General features: G+C 43.9%; 1 protein-coding gene across 2 annotated transcripts in view; it reads right to left on the bottom strand.

Moving 5' to 3' along the window:
* LOC144112497 (mitogen-activated protein kinase kinase kinase 13-like) overlaps positions 1-14154 on the bottom strand; it is a 74814-nt gene extending 60660 nt beyond the window's left edge. The window contains exon 1 of one of the 2 annotated variants that reach the window (XM_077645324.1): positions 14075-14154. The gene's annotated coding sequence lies outside the window, so the exon portion shown is untranslated. The remainder of the gene's footprint in view (positions 1-14074) is intronic. The other variant, XM_077645327.1, reaches the window with a different exon arrangement.
* Between the last annotated feature and the right edge of the window lie 5750 nt (positions 14155-19904).

Raw genomic sequence — 19904 nt, 5'->3', positions numbered from 1 at the left:
GTCTTTGATGTACTACTGTGCTCAACATGAGTTGCAATGCATTCCAAGTGAACAAACTCGTGTTCCCATTTTATAGTAAATCAAAGTGCCTTTACACAAAACAATCAACTTGCAAAAATATATGGTGTAATTTTTCCTTCTCATTGAGGCCTATCCGCATAAATTTCCAGTACAATATAGCCTGCACGGCTTCGAGAACTGAGCTCCTACCACACCACATACACTGCAGCTCATACTGAGCGCGATAGTACATGCACATAACTACCCATATATGCATGCAAGTCCACACACACATGAGGAAATGAAAGCTATTTGTTTCTTTGGGGCTCTGATAGACGCGATAGTACATGCACATAACTACCCATATATGCATGCAAGTCCACACACACATGAGGAAATGAAAGCTATTTGTTTCTTTGGGGCTCTGATAGACGCGATAGTACATGCACATAACTACCCATATATGCATGCAAGTCCACACACACATGAGGAAATGAAAGCTATTTGTTTCATTGGGGCTCTGATAGACATGAACACATGCCTAGCCTTGCTCCTAAGAGATCTACCACAATTCAAAAGTATAACTGGCTAAGTAAGCATCACCAAGAACCAACTCAATTACAGACAACACCTTGGTATGCCGCCTAACATATGAAGCAGTGCACTACTCAACACAGCGACATTGCCTCAGTATGCAGCATAACACAACGTAGCTCCAGTTGCTTGACAAATGACAATAAAGAAAACACCACTTGATACAATGGCCCACAAAGACCAAACATAGGTGCACATCTACTAGGAATACAAATATAGTAAAAGCTCGTTAATTCAACCCCGCTTAATTCGGAACAACGGATAATTCGAACTGCTAGGTCGGCCTCAGACTATGCCAATGCTAGTCTAAGGTGTCGGACGCTCGGCAATTCGGACGCCATGGGTCTCACACCAATTTATCTGAACGAGCTCCCGAAAGAAAGCTGCTTCCAGGCATAACCGGCAAGGCAAGATATTGTTGAAATAGTGCTACCCAAAACCACAGTTCCAAGTTCCAGAGTCACTCGCACACCTGTGACATGTATGACGGCAGTCATGGAGAAAAACAGACAGCCCCATCTCCGAAAACATTGTTTCTAAATTTTACCTAGAGAGAAAGCTGGCGCCACCACCTATGCGAGTTTCTTAAAAGGGTACTTCATCCCCAATGAGAATGCCTAGAAGACGAGGCATCTTACTTGGCTAGCGTTAGTCCCTAAACATAACTGCGCCTGCAAAAATACAAATTTTTGCAAAGAAAATATTGCAAGGAAATGTTGCTTTACAATAAATGTCTAATAAAATATGCTTACTGAGCACTGAAATAAATGAGCACAACAGCAGACAGGTGTAAACGAGCACCGAATTTACCCACGGGAAGAAAAGGCTTTCTCTTCATGTCACCAAATATAACTAACCGTCAAGAACAATTTCTTCCATTTGACAGACACATTTTCCAGAGAAAATATTCTTTCAAAAAAATTGTTTGCATTTAAAATTATATACTTTATGAGCTGCTGTTCTGGCACAGTGAAAAATCGGAACATTTCACTGGTGTTGTCTGCTACTGTGGGTTTGCGCCCCATGTTCGAGGGCACGGCGGGACTGCCTCAGATGCAACAATGAAGCCCTTCGTTCTTCTTGTCAGGTCACGCTGAGGTCTTTGAGCAACTGCACATCATCAGATGGTGCCACGTGCAATTTCATTGTACTAAATCTGCTGCAAGAACATTTGACTGCGTATGCCAACCGAGGGCCAATGATGCAACCCATTGGCAAGATGACTACGACAGTGCCGCCGTTAGTCGGGCATAGAACTGCCAGCTACCTGGACAGTTGGACTATGATCGTCTATGTATAGATGGTTCTATCAACGTTTGGGACAAAACAACCTCCAGACCGGTAAAGCTGTCGCAGGCTGATGTAGCCCAGCCTCCTTGCTGACAACACATTAAAACATTTTGGATTGCCTTGCTAAATGCCAGAAGTTTAGTAAACAAATTTAATCAATTGGAAGATTTACTCTTTTTACATGACCCTCATGTCTTTAGCAGTCACTGCGATGAGGCTATCGTAAAGTGTTACGGACTCAAAAAATTATTCCCCCATCACATAAAATAATTAGGCGAGACCGTAGAGGATGGGGAGGTGGTGTTGCACTAACAGCAAAAAACGAAGTCATGTGCTTGACGATATTCCTGAACACAAAAGTGCTTGGTGTGAAATTAGGTACTGAATTTTTTCTGCTATTGTTTGCATTGTTTACAGGCCTCCAAAGAGCCTGCTATTCTATAATAATTGTTAACTGATCCCATTCCACAACGACTGAGACAAAAACTTAATTTAACCTTAACTAGAGATTTTAACTAGCCATGGTCAGACTGAAACAGGGCCAACATATATCAGGGCCCCAAGATGCTGACAGTACGCAGCTACTTTGAGATTTAGCCTTTTTTATAACCAAACTCTGGTGGTCTCTGCACCAACTCATGTCACTAACACATCTGAATCCATCCTTGTACCAACTCATGTCACTAGCACATCTGAATCCATCCTTGTACCAACTCATGTCACTAGCACATCTGAATCCATCCTTGACCTTGTTTTTCTGAACTTGCCAGAAGAATGTGCGGTAGAAATAACAGATGACATTTCAGACCAAATTTTAGTTAACATTGGTGTATATATAATAACAGAAAGAGCACCCTCAGTGATACGCAATTTTCTCGACTTTTCACCAGCCGATGACGAAGCAGTTGTAGACAACCTAGACTTACGCCTAGGATAATTTGAGAAAGGAGGTGATGTTTCACTCCTCTGGGAACGGTTTAAGTTCTTGATAACAACTTGAATAGACAGGTTTGTCCCTATCCATCGAAAAAATTACACCGCGCCAACCCATGGGTCACTTGAGAAATTATTCACCTGAAACAACCACTTGCGCGAAAACGTAAAGCATGCATGAGAAATGTAGCCTAGACTGCCACTCTCAAGAGCGATTTGGTTGAGAAACTAAGACATGCACAAGCACAGTTTCATGGACGCACATTGCCAAATTTCCTCAGAGAATTCCCTCAAAAGTTCTGGCAATACTTGTCTGACAAAAACATTCTGCTGCCCAACTTAAAATAAATGGCACAATGTGTACAAATTTTAAAGAGGTCACAGATGAATTCAACTTCACTTCCGAAAGGCTTTCACAAACCATAATCCCCTATCTGCGCATACTGTTAGTTCTGATGAATACAAGACGACGGACATCGTCATTTCTCAAGAGGGCATTTTTTCCCTACTTCTGAGCCTAAATACAATGAAATCTTGCAGAGCAGACAATATACCCACTTGTATTTCTTCATCAATATGCCGAATTAATTTCTTTTTACATTTTTGTCATATTTAACAATTCTCTTAAGCAAAGTTCAGTACCCAATGACTGGTTAATTGCGAGGGTAATGACAGTAAACAAACCAGGTAATAAAGTTGAAGCTCCAAATTATCAACCAATTTCGCTTATGAGCATGCGCTGCAAGATTTTAAAACGTGTTATCGCCAGCCATATAAATAATTACCTTGAAGCAATTAACTTCTTTGTAGATTACCAACATGGGTTTCGTAAAAATGTCTCCACCATAATGCAGCGTGTTTCTGTCATTCACGATTTTGCTTCCGAAATCGAAAAACAGCTTCTAATTGACGCTGTCTTTTTAGATCTGTCCAAGGCATTTGACCACATTCCACACAACTTGCTTCTAGAAAGACTAAAAGAAATTGGACTCCCTGACTCACTCATTAACTGGATAACTGCATACCTGTTTAACCAGACACAGTTTGTACAAGCTGAAGGAATCAAGTCAAACAAATTAGAACTCTTGTCAGGGGTACCACAAGGTTCCATGTATTACCCATATTACCCATTACAGTTTCTGATCTATGTTAATGGTAATGCAAAAAATGTGGACAACTGCATAAATGTGACATTTTTTGCTGATGACTGCCTTATTTATTCCGTTATTAACAGTGTATCTTCCCAATTATTACTCAATAAAAATCTTTGTAAGCTCGGGGATTGGTTCGAGCGTAAACGAATGCAAATTAATTTCACTAAAACCATTTCCATGTCCATTATAACAAAAAAGAATCCTCTTAATTTCACTTATTTTATCAATGGTCATGGTGTTAACAGAACTACCTCAGTTAAACATTTGGCCTTGACGATTACCAGCAAGATTAACTGCCAAGTGCACATCCAGAGCGCATGCATGAAAGCTTACAATAAGTTTTCCTGTGCACAAAACTAAAACATGCCTCCCCCATCATACGGCTTGAGGCTTATTGCACCTTGGTTCGCCCGGTCCTTGAGTATGCAGCAATTGTGCGGGACCCGTGCTATGAAAAAGATATTGCCGTGCTGGAGCGGATCCAACGACTTGCAGCCAGGTTTGCCCCATCAGACTACAGGCCAATGTCATTGATATCTAACATGCTGACACGGCTTGGGCTGGAGCCGCTCCAAGCACGACAAGCTGTGCATAACTAAAATTCCTGTATTTAATCTACCATCACAAAATAGGGTTGCCAAGAGATAAATATTTGCTTCCAGCCGACAAAAAAGCATCACGCCTCAACAACCATTCCAGAACCATGTGCCCATTTCTTGCAAGGACCAAACTCTTTCAAAAATCCTTTTTTTCCACATACCATTATGCAATGCAACTGTCTGCTGTTATCTGTTGTTCAATGAGCTGATATTGTTAGGTTTGGACACCCTGCAAAGACACACCTCTTGTAACGTCTCCTGCTTGGGCAGTGGCGCTGCCTGTAGTATTGTGAAATAAAATAATAATAGTTATGATTCGTACCATGAGAAACTTGCTCAAACCCTCACCCTCCTATGAGAAACTTGTTTGCATGTGCTAGCTGCAGGCTCTCACCATGTACTGGCATTGTGCTTACATATTTTGCGAACAAAAACGAGTTAGGAAGCAGAACCCTGTCCTATCGCAAGTAAGTGACGGCCATGTTCATGCTGACACATGCAACCACTCTGTTTAGCAAGGTTGTGTTGAAGGCCAGTTGGTGATCCATACTGAAAAAGCGCTTCAGTGGTGCAGCAAATGGGGATGAGATGATGGAAGAAAACATGCTGTATGATGTGTTTTCTTCCTTCATCTCATTTCCATTTACCGCACTGAAGCACTTTCACAGCGACAACTGTTAAGTGCCTGTTCATGGGTTTCGCGTCCGTAGTAGTGTGTCGTAGTCTGCCCTAGTCGTAGGTGTAACTGGTGGGTGAGTTGCCATGGGAACCACTGAGAGGGTGGTTACCGTGCAAGCAGAAAGGTGTGACATCACTGGAGAAATGCGTAACCAGTGGGTGGCTACTACAGGAACCATCCGGAGGGTGGTTATCGTAGAAGGAGGTGGGTGTGGCGACAGCGTAAGAAGGTGAGAGCGGCCAGCGGTTGCCACGGAAACCACACAGAGGGTAGCTACCCTTGAAGAATGAGGAGGGTTACCATGGAAGGAGGCTTTATAGCAAGATCTTAGGAAGGCGGAACAAGACCGTGGACAGAGGAGTGTGTGGTAGAAGTGGAGAAATCCACAACAGGAGGATGATTATCATGGAAGGAGGAGAGTACAGCGAGAGCCTGATAACGTGCTAATGATAACGTGATAATGGGAACCAACTGGAGGGTAGTTACCCTATAAGGGGGAGGATCGCTGTGGAAGAAGAATATGGCAAGAGTGTAGGAAGGCACACCACAGTGACCATCTGGAACGTGGTTACCATGGAATGACGAGGAAGGGTATGGCGAGAGAAAAGGAATATGAGACGGTCCATCTGCGGCAGCTGCTGCAAAATGCACTGTTCAAGGAGAGGGTCGTCGGCGGCGCTGCGCTGCTAGAGTGGCGGACTGGAGAGCAAGCAGGCTTAGACGAAAACAACTATGTGTGGAAAAGAGCGCCCTAGACCTATACAGATGTGAGGTCGCTCTCGTATTCTCTACTACAACATATCAAGGTACAAATACCTTAACAACTGTCGCTGAATTTCGTGTTAACCAGTGGTAACCTTCCTGTCAATTTTTTTTCAACCTTTCCTGACCCACACTGAAATGAACCACGCCAATTGCAGTTTGCAAACCAATAGTGGACCTGCGCTTATCACCTAGAGCAGATAATAAATTCTCACTTTACTGAAACAGCATGATCGGTGTATATTCAAGAAGAAAAAAATGAACAGGTTATTATGATAGTCGGTAATGTGAAATTTGAGTGCAGCTCTTCACATGCCACCTGTCACCGCTGGCAGGTGGTGTGTTACACTGTTAGCCACCCTCCGGGATCTTCCCCTGCCAGCCACCTTCCGGTTGTCCATTCTTCTGCTTTAGCCGCGGCATGTGGCGTTTCGCTCTGCTGCTGCCTGCCACGGTTGTCAGGTGGTGTGTTATGCCAATGCTGACGACGCGGAATCCACAAACGGGTGCCTAAGAGCTATCAACTCTAAACCCAGATTCGAGAACATGTGTACTGTTTTTGAAAATGAGACAAGCAGAAGCTTTCTCAGCAGCCATCATTAGTTATGTTGTAAACAGTGTAAAGTTTAGTCACTCTCATTAGTCTCTTCCAGAAGCGTGCACCAAAGGCAAACAAAAGATTATTTTCATTTCTCAATCACAGAACTAGGACCAACACAGACGGGCAAGCTTAAACACGACTTCATGTAAAATGATTGACGATATTCACACTAAAAGCAGATTACATCTGTGAATTTTACCATACAAAACCAGAGTTACTGCACCTGCACATTCTTTACGGAGGCCATATTTGCTGCCTTCAGATGCTTTGGATCGCATATGACCTGCTTGTGTAGTTAGATAACTCAGTTACACCTCCACAAAGTGCACAAAACATCAATGAAAACGAAACTGAACAACCAAGAAATCCAATCCATGGAACAGTCAACAAGCCACCAATGTCAATCCGAAGCCTCATCTTCCTGGCATGGATGAAGTGCACGGCTGCCAGCTTTCCCTCTGGTTTATAGTAAGACACATAACTAGTTCATAATAAGAATAGTAAGAAATAGTAAGAAAATGTTCGAGAACAGTCCAACCACACAGTCTAGGTTTCACTTTTCTGAGCTTCACACATAACCGCAGCACTGGCGGCTATGCCACCCAGCTTTGGCCAGCAACCTAACCCAGCTGAGCAACATTTCGGACACTAACTGGCACATCGGTGGTGTTTACTTTCCGATTTTTTTTTCCTCCCATCACTTCTGCGCAGTTTCCTTCGCTTGCCTCCACGCGGTTCCATTCGTCCAGCGTGCCGAAACTGCGCTCATCACGTGCCACTCGCCATTTATGCGGTGAAGCCTCCTCACACGCAACAGAGTCACTTTTGATGGGTGTGACCATAGATGGGCATCCTCACGAGGGCATCCTCACCCTCCCCTCATGAGGATTTCACTCAGTGAGGTGAGGGTGAGGAAGGATGGGCGCATGAAAATTCGCGAGGACGAGGGTGAGGGAGGAAAGACATAATGAGGTGAGGGCGAGGGAGGGCAAGAAGCACGGTCCGAGGGCGAGGTTGCTGGCTCGAGCCGTTCTCCGGGCTAACGCCTTTTCTGTGCCACCTATTATGAATTCTCTCTTTAGAGCGTCAGTTCCTAGGGTGAAGGTTACCGTGGAATACGTAGTTTCTAAAGTCTGGAGGTACACGAGGTGAACACAATAGGCGGGGAGACGAACACCTTCTCCGTCGCCGCGATGTGCTAAAAAGGTGACAATGCTATGCCGAAAAAAGCGCTCCTGTAACTAAAAAATCTTATTTTTTAAAATTCTGTAAACTTTTAGGTGAAACACTGTACAGTGTGCTGACTAACAAGGAGGCACTGGTCGGACTGTGCGGGCTGCCGCTGGTCCAACGGGAACCATGGTACCACAGTTAGCATTTTCATTATCAGCCCCGAGTCTGTTAGATCATCAGAGTGTAGACCAAAGCATGTAGAAATTACACCTAGTAAGGCTATTGAATTTGCAAGTTCTAAGCCTTGTTTCCCGGAACAAAGTCCGATTTCAGCTTAGTGAGGTTTCAAAGGACTGCCTGTAGTGCAAAAATACTTCTATGAAATTCCACTGTCAAATCAAAGGCTGATGGCAGCGTTGCTGTGGAATTTTTTCATTCACACTGTGAGTGATTCAGTACAGTCGTATCTTTCTAGTTTCGGGCATAGGAAAGCGGTACCGCAGTGTGGTGGGCAAAGCCAACCACTGTAATCTTACCATGGAATTAAAGCAGAAGCTTAACCACCTTGGTCTGAATTAACGCTCGTTCTGCCTTGCATTGTACAAGGTGCTAAAAAAGAAAAAGTTGCACTGCTCTCCAAATAATCGGAGCATCTCTTGGTTTATTTCTGTCCCTGGTGAGATGTGTGACTACGTAATCACGTGTCTAATTTTATGAACCAAATTTCTTGCAGGCATGGTAGGGAATTGACACTCAGCTTTTGGGTAATGCGTAGACGTACAAGCAAAAAAATCATGGGTGGTTTAGCTTGGGGTTAACCATGAATTATTGTGCGCTAGCACCATTAGCCGTGGTTGCATGTTTATCTTGACTTTTTATGCTTTCATTGACCTGAACTGGCTTACTTTGGTTGATACATCACATTATGTACGTTTGCACGATGTTGCATTATTTTGAGCTTGTACTGCGGTAGTATTGGTCAATTCTCTGCATTCACAGATCCATGGGAGTGCTAATTCCACTCCTGGCACAGAGGTACAGCAATTAAGCTACGCGCCACTGTCTTGTGACAGCAGGAGTTGCCATCAGTGGGGCTTATGAGACCAATGTTGTTCCTGAGGAATCTCTCGCGACTAATCATTAATTGAACTGCCACGGTGGACAGTCTGCTCAGACTCTGGTGGCCAGTTTGTGATGACGTCACAACATTACGTGACCAAGGTGGCCCAGGTTCTAGAAGCAGGCTTCGGACACACAGACAACTGCTTTTCGGTGGAGTGGAAGCGCCAGGGCACCTAAAATGGCAACCACAGCAATCGTTCATTCCGGACTCAAGGAGCTAGAGATTACCATTATTCAGCCCAAATGCTGTATTTTAGTGACCCTTTTTTTCAAGTGGCCTGAATAATGTTTTATTTTAAGAGACAGCATAAAAGCCTCACTGCAGCGGAAAGCCGGCATCGGATTGGGGGGAAGACACTAAAGCAATAAAAAACTTCATAGTTGGAGGAGCGGGATTCGAACCCACTGCGGCGCAAAAAAATCAGTTCTGCTGGCCACAGCTTCACATCACTACGCCACCGCAACAGCTATTTTTGAGCATGGTATTTATTACATTGAAAATATATTCTACTTACATTAACTAAATTATTTACAAGGCTATTAGGAAACGCCATGAAACACATCACAAAAAGACAAAGCAGCAGAGCACTAGACGCAAGGTAAGGCAGAGCACATCAAGCGGGAACGCCACAAGTCGGTCGAGTCAGACGCTTCCCACAGATGAATGATCGGTTGCGAGAAATGTTAACATATTGCCCGTATGAACTTCCAAGCTCTCGAGCTGTGCTTGCAATGTCGCCGTTTTTATCACGTACCTGTGTACAGCCTATTTTACATATAGCAAGCTGGTTACATCTATAAACAGCACTGCCAGGTCGTGAAATGTTTCCTAAACTATTAAGGGCTTTTTTTTAAAGAACTTTTTCATCGAGCCATAGCAGCATAAGCATGAATAACAACAGTCGAAAAGAAAAAAAGAAACACGCTCTTAAAGGACTATAGACACCTCATTTTATTGTGCGTTTTCTAATGTCAAATGATGCACTAGACATTACAATACATGGATAACCGGGTGGTATTTGCCTACAACTGCTAAGTAATCTATAATCGAATTTCTTCTCTCATGCTGTTTTGGCTTCATCGACCGAACGACGACTGTGACGTCAAGATGATGTTTGTTCACGTAATTCTTTAGAAAAACTAATATAACTGCTGATATGTAGTTTTAATTCACTACAACATTTAATCCCGCTTCTTCCATGACCTGGAATGAAAAAAAATGAACTGTCGGCGATAATATTACTGTTTTTCTTGGATCACGTGACCAAAACATCAACTTGATGTCACAGTCGTTCAGTCAATGAAACTGAAACTGAAACAACATCAAGAAGGAATTCAATTATAAATTATTTACCGGTCGTACACAAATACCACAGGGTGTTCCATGCATATGAATGTCTAATGCATCGTTTGAAAGAAGAAAACATTCAAACAATAATTTGGTGTCTATAGTCCTTTAATAGCGGAATAAGCATGGATTACTCCATCCTGCAACTCTATATGCCCACTACAAGCTTGCTGCACTGTAGTTTGGAAAAGATGCAATGACAAGGGACTTTGTGACCAAGTTGCAAGATAGTTTAAAATCAGAAATTGGAGGGCTCCTGTCTGCAGTTCTGGAGACAATGAGGTTAAATGCCACCCGAACACTCAAACAATAATTTGGTGTCTATAGTCCTTTAATAGCGGAATAAGCATGGATTACTCCATCCTGCAACTCTATATGCCCATTACAAGCTTGCTGCACTGTAGTTTGGAAAAGATGCAATGACAAGGGACTTTGTGACCAAGTTGCAAGATAGTTTAAAATCAGAAATTGGAGAGCTCCTGTCTGCAGTTCTGGAGACAATGAGGTTAAATGCCACCCGAACACTCAAACAATAATTTGGTGTCTATAGTCCTTTAATAGCGGAATAAGCATGGATTACTCCATCCTGCAACTCTATATGCCCACTACAAGCTTGCTGCACTGTTGTTTGGAAAAGATGCAATGACAAGGGACTTTGTGACCAAGTTGCAAGATAGTTTAAAATCAGAAATTGGAGTGCTCCTGTCTGCAGTTCTGGAGACAATGAGGTTAAATGCCACCCGAACACTCAAACAATAATTTGGTGTCTATAGTCCTTTAATAGCGGAATAAGCATGGATTACTCCATCCTGCAACTCTATATGCCCATTACAAGCTTGCTGCACTGTAGTTTGGAAAAGATGCAATGACAAGGGACTTTGTGACCAAGTTGCAAGATAGTTTAAAATCAGAAATTGGAGGGCTCCTGTCTGCAGTTCTGGAGACAATGAGGTTAAATGCCACCCGAACACTCAAACAATAATTTGGTGTCTATAGTCCTTTAATAGCGGAATAAGCATGGATTACTCCATCCTGCAACTCTATATGCCCATTACAAGCTTGCTGCACTGTAGTTTGGAAAAGATGCAATGACAAGGGACTTTGTGACCAAGTTGCAAGATAGTTTAAAATCAGAAATTGGAGAGCTCCTGTCTGCAGTTCTGGAGACAATGAGGTTAAATGCCACCCGAACACTCAAACAATAATTTGGTGTCTATAGTCCTTTAATAGCGGAATAAGCATGGATTACTCCATCCTGCAACTCTATATGCCCACTACAAGCTTGCTGCACTGTAGTTTGGAAAAGATGCAATGACAAGGGACTTTGTGACCAAGTTGCAAGATAGTTTAAAATCAGAAATTGGAGAGCTCCTGTCTGCAGTTCTGGAGACAATGAGGTTAAATGCCACCCGAACACTCAAACAATAATTTGGTGTCTATAGTCCTTTAATAGCGGAATAAGCATGGATTACTCCATCCTGCAACTCTATATGCCCACTACAAGCTTGCTGCACTGTAGTTTGGAAAAGATGCAATGACAAGGGACTTTGTGACCAAGTTGCAAGATAGTTTAAAATCAGAAATTGGAGTGCTCCTGTCTGCAGTTCTGGAGACAATGAGGTCAAATGCCACCCGAACTGAAAACAAGAGCACCAAAAATACCATACTGACTGTGATTGAAAGATTAAGAAGCATACCGAGTAAACCTTGTAATTCCACACAGCTCACAGGGAAGTCAATCTGCTTTCTTGATAATGATTCAATCAACTGCTGTAAAATTAGTTCCTCGAAAAGTTGATTAGATATCAGAGCCCCTAACCTGCACTCTGGTGTAAAAATACGCAGCCAGAATACATTCCGGTGCAAAATGGTAACAAACTAACTTCAACAAGAATAACCACAAGCAAAAGCAAAAGCTGCTGCTTTCATAACAAAATATCGGCATCACCATCACTGCAGTTACAACCATATCAGGGCAAAGGCTTTTCCATAAATGCTTCTCTTTTGTGCTATCTATAGCCTGTGTATTTCAGCAAAACTCCTCCACATGGACCTCTAGTGCTCTTCACTACATTTCATCGGAGAACTTGAAGCTAGGTTAGTTAGTGCACTAAGAAAGACAGATAGCTGGGCAAGTTGGTAATAATTCATAGTAGGCGATACAGCGCGAAAGAGACGAAAGACAAAGTGCATTTCCAAAAAGCTGAAAAAAAAATTAAATGTTTTGATGCCTCACGTCTTTAGCATGCTATCATCAGTAATCCCATTGCCTTAGTAGCCACTCTGGCAACTAAATGGCCACAATGTTATTTGTTACATACATTAGACGTCCCAAGTAGGTCGATTTTCTTTTTTCTATTTCCAGCAAGAATGTTAACATTTCAATTTTGTTCTGCAACTGTTCCTGCTCTGTCTGTCCTTAACTTTACACATGCAAATTTACTTTTTACGAGTTTTTGTGCTCTCCTCACACTTATTTCAAGCCTTCTTGTTAGCTTTAAATTTTCATCTTGATAGGCAAGTACATGGACAGTACATAGGCTACTTTTTATTTATTTAATAAAAAAAATTATACTAAGTGCTGCATATGAAGCCCCGAATGAAATCACACCACAGCCCTTTCAAACTGTGCTTATTTTTTCTCCCATGGCCTGGATCTTTCATATCTACTCACCCCAGATAGATGTATTCTCTCACTAGTTCCAATACTTCACTTCTTCTCACAAGCTGTTGCTCGCTCTCCATACTGCAGAGCATAAACCATTCGTTAATATAAATATTATAGTTTGTAGCCTACTGTTGCATTTTGTCAGCCCAGGCACTCAATCACTTGCACTAATTATAATTAGTTCATTGAGATGCTTAGCAGGTCACCATCATCAGCAAACAGTATATTGATCAAATGAAAGTTCTGCCTAATGTACTGAAGCCAATTATTCCTGTTTTAAGTAAAAGCCACTCACTACCTGCGCTGAAACAGCTGACTCAATTCTCAACAGATGTGGATAAGTGGCATATACAAAACGAAGAGTAGATAAATGCGAGATGAGTGCAATATGGCTCTAACCGTCCCTGCAGAGGACAGAAAACGTTACACATTGCAACAAGAGCACCAGTATCACGAACTAGTAATTGTACACCAGGAAAACGATCCGCGCTGTGTACAACAAAACTATGCTACGGAGCTACGTGCACCCTACCAACAATCGAGTTTCGGAGCCACAGTTTACTAACGCGCGGAAACCAGTCACCTTTTTGTGGCGACCCTTTGACACGCTGACACCGCGAGCTTTAGGATAGGGAGGAATACCACCGTTCCGAAACCAATGCCGATCGAAGGAAGCGACCAGAGCTATCAGCAATCGGTCATTCCAGACGCCGCTAGTACGCTGGCACATGCATGGCGAGCAACCAGCAGGATATACAGCGCGAAGCGAAATCGCCATTGGCGGCGTTATGTCGGAGGTAGCGGTCGATACCGCGCGTATATCTTCGGGTGTCTTGTCGCGCTTCTGAGACAAACACCACCAACCAGCAAAATCGGGACGTGAAGGCGGGCCGACATCGCCACAGCTCAGCAGTAACAGTAGTACCGCTGCACAGCCTACGGCCAAGCGACCGAAGCCAGTCGGCCAAAACAAAACGCCATTCCCTAGCGCTCACGCAAGGGCCGACGGACGGTGCAGAGCCCCTACCCAAGGAATTTTCACGCAATAGCTCCCGGGCACAACCGGCGTGGCCAACTCTTCCGTACGTAAAAGCGGAAGAAGATATGTGAAAATGACCAAAGTGCGGACGGCAACAGAAGAAAATACGTACTCGAAGAAGCATCCACGCACCACAAACTCAACAGCTCGGGACGATGGGAGCTGATGGGGGTTTTACCGTTTTACCACCAGGGCAACCAGAGGGCGCCAAGGCAGCTTGCTCGCTGATTTATTCAAAGCATTGGGCTTTAAGGACAGTGAAGGAAAAGTATATTTTAAGCGGGTAGAAGTAACCAAGCGAAAGTTATCTGATTGATGACTAAAATCAAGACAAGAGTAAACTTTCACAATGCATGGCTAGGTGGCATGAACCACCGCCCGATTTAAAGGGTTCTGCCTTATCCATCCACCCGTCCGTCCGTCCGTCCGTCCGTCCATCCATCCATCCATCCATCCATCCATCCATCCATCCATCCATCCATCCATCCATCCATCCATCCATCCATCGCTTGTTTATTCAAAATTATAGTGAACTAGAATACTGCTGGTATAGTGCCTAGAAATATACTTGCTAGTGTGGCAAGAGCGGACTTGGCGAAGGTCCCGATGTCGATGATTTCCGGCGGCGCCCGCTTGGTGCGCTGTTGTGCGGGTGGGTGCATCTGCGTTGAATTCGCGCCGTGATACGCGCGCTCGGAGGAGCGCGAAGCAAACTATTTTTTTTTTGTATTAAGAGCACTCTTCTAAAAAAAATATTTCGTAATATAAGAACTACGCGAGCTCGTTCACAATGCGCACATTTTGCAGTACCAAATATAGATAAATTTGTTGACGTATTCTAGCAGTTTGCTTTCGCCCGCAAAAAAAACACGATACTAATCATGCAACCGTTTTTTTTATTTACTAAGCTCTCGAGAGCGAAATTATTTCAGAAAGTCTTAAGCCCCTTACCAAATAGCCTTCATTTTACCATACTGAAGTGAAAATAAAGAATGACAATAAGGTTAAGCAATAAACTGCACACTGGCTGAAGGACCGTGCGATATGTTCATTGCACTGGAAATTAAAACGTTGAAATAGAGAACATTATGGCAGTGAAATTTAAAGCGCCACCATCGATTAATTTAAAATACACGCTGATATTTGGAAATGACTTTAAATGGCTGATTTTGTTGAAGGCGAATAATGAACTTAATATAAACTTCCCCAATCAGAGCATTTAGGAAAAGCACAAAACTTGCATTTCTTTAAAAAAACTACCATAGTGACATACGTTAAGGTAATAATATTTCCGTTAAAAATCTTGGAACAGCAGTGCTTCACAATGCAGAACATTAAAAACAAGCATTTTCTTATTTCTTTCTCATGAAGAGCCTAACCCAGAATATTACGACCACGATTCATAATAACTCCACCGATCTCAACAGCTTCCTTATAATTCAACTTGCCCACTTACCAGATAGCGAGATGTTGAGAAGTGAAGCTCGATGCCGCACGCAAAGACTGACATGCCCAAAGTATGCCAGCAATGAACCTGTTTCTCATTTCCATCCAGAATAAACAAGCTTCTAAAAAGTTGTATCACTGTTTAAGCACTCCGTCGGATCGAGTCGAGCCACTGGTAATTACGTGCATGAGATCCACGGATATCTGAAAAAAAAATAAAAATATGAAAACAAAAATCTGGTCGCCTCCGTTTACTGCTGCTTCCTTTCTTCTTTCAATCGCTCCCTTATCCCTTCCCTTACGGCGCGGTTCAGGTGTCCAACGATATATGAGACAGATACTGCGCCATTTCCCTTTCCCCAAAAACCAATTATTATTATTATTATTATTATATTATTATTATTATTATTATTACTTCAATTTCGTTCCCTTATGGCCCGGTTCGGGTGTCCACTGCGATATGTGAGACAGGTGTCCTTTCCTTTCATTAAAAAAAATTATTTTCATTTTCCCTGCCTTACGGCGCGGTTCGGGTGTCCACCAAGATATGTTTCCTTTCCTTTAATTATCCGGGCAAGAGGTTGCACCGAAGGACGATGGCTTTCCGTGGATTCCTTGGCAATGCTGAAGCGGTTCATCGGCCTCAGAAACGCATTTTATTCACAAAAATTTACACACGATTAAAAACATTTACCCCAATTTTAGGCAAGACTTGCATTGAAAGTGCAAATATTTGTAAAATAAAAATTATAGCAAATCATGGCTTCCTGGCAAGCGCATTCTTCGAGCAACAAGCCGAAATTATGTGAAATGGAATTTCATAACAGGTCCTTTCCAGGTCTAAGCGCACCGCCTAATTTTCTGGTACTCAGAATCTTTTTACTTCCGGTTGTTTTTGCCTTAAACACCAATATCAAGGGTACTGTCTGCACAGAGCTTTATAGGAGGCTAAAGCATTTCATGTAAGTATTTTCCAGGTCAGCTACAATTTGTAGAGGGGGCCTTACAGAGGGACGACGGTCACCCTTGTCGTTCATACGAGTGAACTCGGATGGCTAGTGCTCGCTGTCGCTTCTTTAATTGGTCATTAGAAGCAAATTCAGACAGCCTTCACAACCTGTCTTCAAGACGCCATCTTTTTTTTTTGCTACTTAACCGTGCAGCTAACCATACGAAACAGCGCTAACAATACGAGCGCGCATAGACGAGACGTATACACATGAGCGCTCGTGTGTACTTTCGCGATGGAAAGAAACGCGAACAACCCGGCGCCTACGCGCTCCGCTGTTGGAATTCATTTTGACCGCGCTTTTACCTGGAAAGGTAAGAAAGAGGTTAGAGTCATCCTAGAAGGCCTTACAGACGACTCTGGCGTCCTTTAGCTACCACCGAAGTAAAAGCGCGATGAAAAGAAATGCGAACAGCGGAGCGCCTAGGCTCCGCTCTGTTCGCGTTTCTTTCGATCGCCCCTTATTACCTATTGTCTCTGCACCCTCGAATTGTTAGCGCTGTGTTTAAAGAATGATCCACCACCAACACGCCCAAGCTTCTCCATTATAATATTAAACGCCTGTCACTTGATGCTACAGTGCAAGTGGAATGGTATGACGGTATTTTCTGAATTAAGTGCTGCGCCTACTGCATCTGCATGTTGCCTGCATCTAGAATTTATCATTTAGCTCCTGCGTGCCACAGGGACAGCATTGCTGGCTAGCATCTGCGTACAAAATGGCAATGAGGATTCGAGGCTCGAGGTTTCCCGTAGAAACTGAGTGGGAAATTAAGGATGTTAAGTGCAAGCAGATTACAGTATAACTAGGAACGTCTGAGGTTGAGGTTGGTTGAGGTTGAGGTGTTGAATGCTACAGGTGGGGTTAGCCTCGCTTTATCTGCCGGCAATTGCTCCACCGCAGTGTCCCTTCGATATTAACAATGCCGCACCTACCCCGCTAAGCTCACAGTGTCTTATAATAGTACACATTCTCTCCCGCAGTCACCATCTATGCACACGATCATTCCACACAGTTCACATCACAGTCCACTCCAGAAGTCACCATCTATGCACATATTCAGTCACAGTAGAACATAGGCCATTGTGGTGCCACACTCCATACACACATTCACTCACAGTATAAAGTAGTCAACTCCGGAAGAGACAATCTACGCACACATTCATTCACAGTAGGCCATAGTCCGTTCCTGCTGTCACCATTTAAAAACAAGATCCGTGTTCTGCAGAAATGTTAAAAGAAGGCGTGCAGCCTCCCTTCTGCACGTCTGGTTTCCATTCGGGTAGACAATGTCCTGCACTGTGCTGTGACGGGTTCCTGTCTTCTTGAAGGAAGCGAACATCACATGCCTTTCCGCGTTGTACTCTGGGCAGTACATAATATAATGTTCGATATTCCCGCACACACCACAAAAAGAGCAGAGCGGAGACGGTGCTATGCCGGTCTTATGCATCCATGCAGGAGTGCGAGCAGAGGCCGTGCGAATTCGATGTAGAAGGGTCGCCTGAGATCTTCTCAGTCCTTTGGTCACACATGGCTTGTGGGACGCACTCCACAGGGTACTAAATTAATCGAGCACCGTTTGCCTGCAGAGACTTTTCCCATCTTGAGGTATTTTTTTGATGGAATCCTTGAGAGAGCATATGGGCGAGACTGTCTGCCACCTCATTACCGTTGACTCCTATGTGAGAGGGCACCCACTGAAAACGTAGAGTAAAGCCTCTGCTGTGCAGATTCTGCACCAAGCGCAGAGAGCTTAGAGACAAGGCGTCAGTAGGGAATCCGCGCTCTAACCTCTGAAGGGCAGATTTTGAATCAGGATGACAACAGGTTGAGCCGGACAAGACCCTAACTTCCGTAAAGCCGCCTCAATAGCAACACTTTCAGCCGAAGTGGAGGATACGACAGCAGTACAGCGTACGGACCACTTACCGTCCAAAGAAGGAATGTAAAAAGCCGCTGCGCTAGCTTGTTTGACCTTGTCCACAGAACCATCCGTGAAAATTTGAAGATGGCAGGCATACTCTGTTTCCAAGTATTCCAGTACAAGCAAACGCGTTGCTTCCAAACGAGAGCTGCGCTTTGCACTCACATGGGGAATTGTGACCTTACAGTCGAGGGTCGGAAAAGACCAGCGGGGTTTAAACTGTTTCCTTTGCCTTCGGACATTAATGCCTAAAGAACTAAAAGTATTGAGTGCCAAGTAAGCCTTCGACTCATATCTCTTGCACAGCCGCTGGAGAAGAGATCGCCCAGCTACCGTCTCTCCTAAGCGGTCAAGATGCATTAATAGTCTCTGAGAAGTGATAAGGCTAAGAGGTTTCGAGCCGCCTGGGGAACTCCAATGGCTCTTCTTAGGCCCTTTCTGTGGACAACTTCGAGACGCTCAAGTTGTGATGCCGAGGGGGAAATTAAAGGTAATTGATACATTATCCGGCTGACCACCAGCGCTTCATGAAGTTAGGAATTGAATAAGGATGGTTTCCCCATTGCTCACGTGCAATTCTACGGATCACATTGAGACGAGAAGATATAGATGAAACAATCGCGTCTACAGCTTTTCGCCACTGTAGACGGGAGTCAATAATGACGCCCAGGAAACGCGCGTGGTTGAATTGACGGATGCAAGAGTGACCGAGGTCTATCTTCAACCGTGCTTGACGTCTTCCTACGCCTGGAAACAGAATAAAGCCGGATTTGTCCGCTGACAGAGACAACCCCACACCTTGAAGGTAAGCTTGTGCCGAAAGTATAGCCTGTCGAGCTATCAGCGCTAATCGCTTGTGTTGGTAGCCAGTAATCCAAATACAGATGTCGTCAGCGTAAAGTGACATACGCACTTGCCTGCAACTTCTTCTCAACGAATCGGGTAGGCCAGCCATTACGGCGTTAAAGAGCGTGGGGGAAAGAACATTTCCTTGAGGCACGCCTCGTGATAGAACCCTTTCGGTGCTTAAAGTACTCCCTAACCGTACACGAACCGCGCGATCACTTATAAACTTGTAAATGAATCTTAACATATGGCCCTGTATGCCCATGCCTTGCAAACTGTTTAGAATTGAGCTCTGAAGCACGCTGTCGTAAGCTTTCGCAACATCAAGAAAAATGGCTAAGGTGGAAAGGCCGAAAGCTCTCTGGTGTTCAATGTGACTGATCAAGTCTAAGACGCTATCTTGGGCACTAAGACCTCGGCGGAATCCTGTCATACATGATGGCAGTGCCTTGCTGTCCTCAAGCCACCATGATAAGCGCTCATTTACCAGCTTCTCCATCAACTTAGCTACACAGGAGGTCAATGACACAGGGCGATACGAGGCAAGGTCTGTCATGTCTTTGCCAGGCTTCAGTACTGGAACTACATGTGCCACCTTCCATGACGGAGGAACATCGCCAGTCTCCCAAACTCGATTGATGAAGTTGAGGAGCTCCTTTCTGAGTTGCAAGGGCAGATTATTCAGCATTTGATTGGTGATGCCGTCGGGACCT

The sequence above is a fragment of the Amblyomma americanum genome, chromosome 1 (genome assembly GCF_052857255.1).
Source record: "Amblyomma americanum isolate KBUSLIRL-KWMA chromosome 1, ASM5285725v1, whole genome shotgun sequence".
NCBI lineage: Eukaryota > Metazoa > Arthropoda > Arachnida > Ixodida > Ixodidae > Amblyomma > Amblyomma americanum.
The sequence above is the reverse complement of the archived record's forward strand: the minus strand, read 5'-3'. Positions and strand labels throughout refer to the sequence as shown.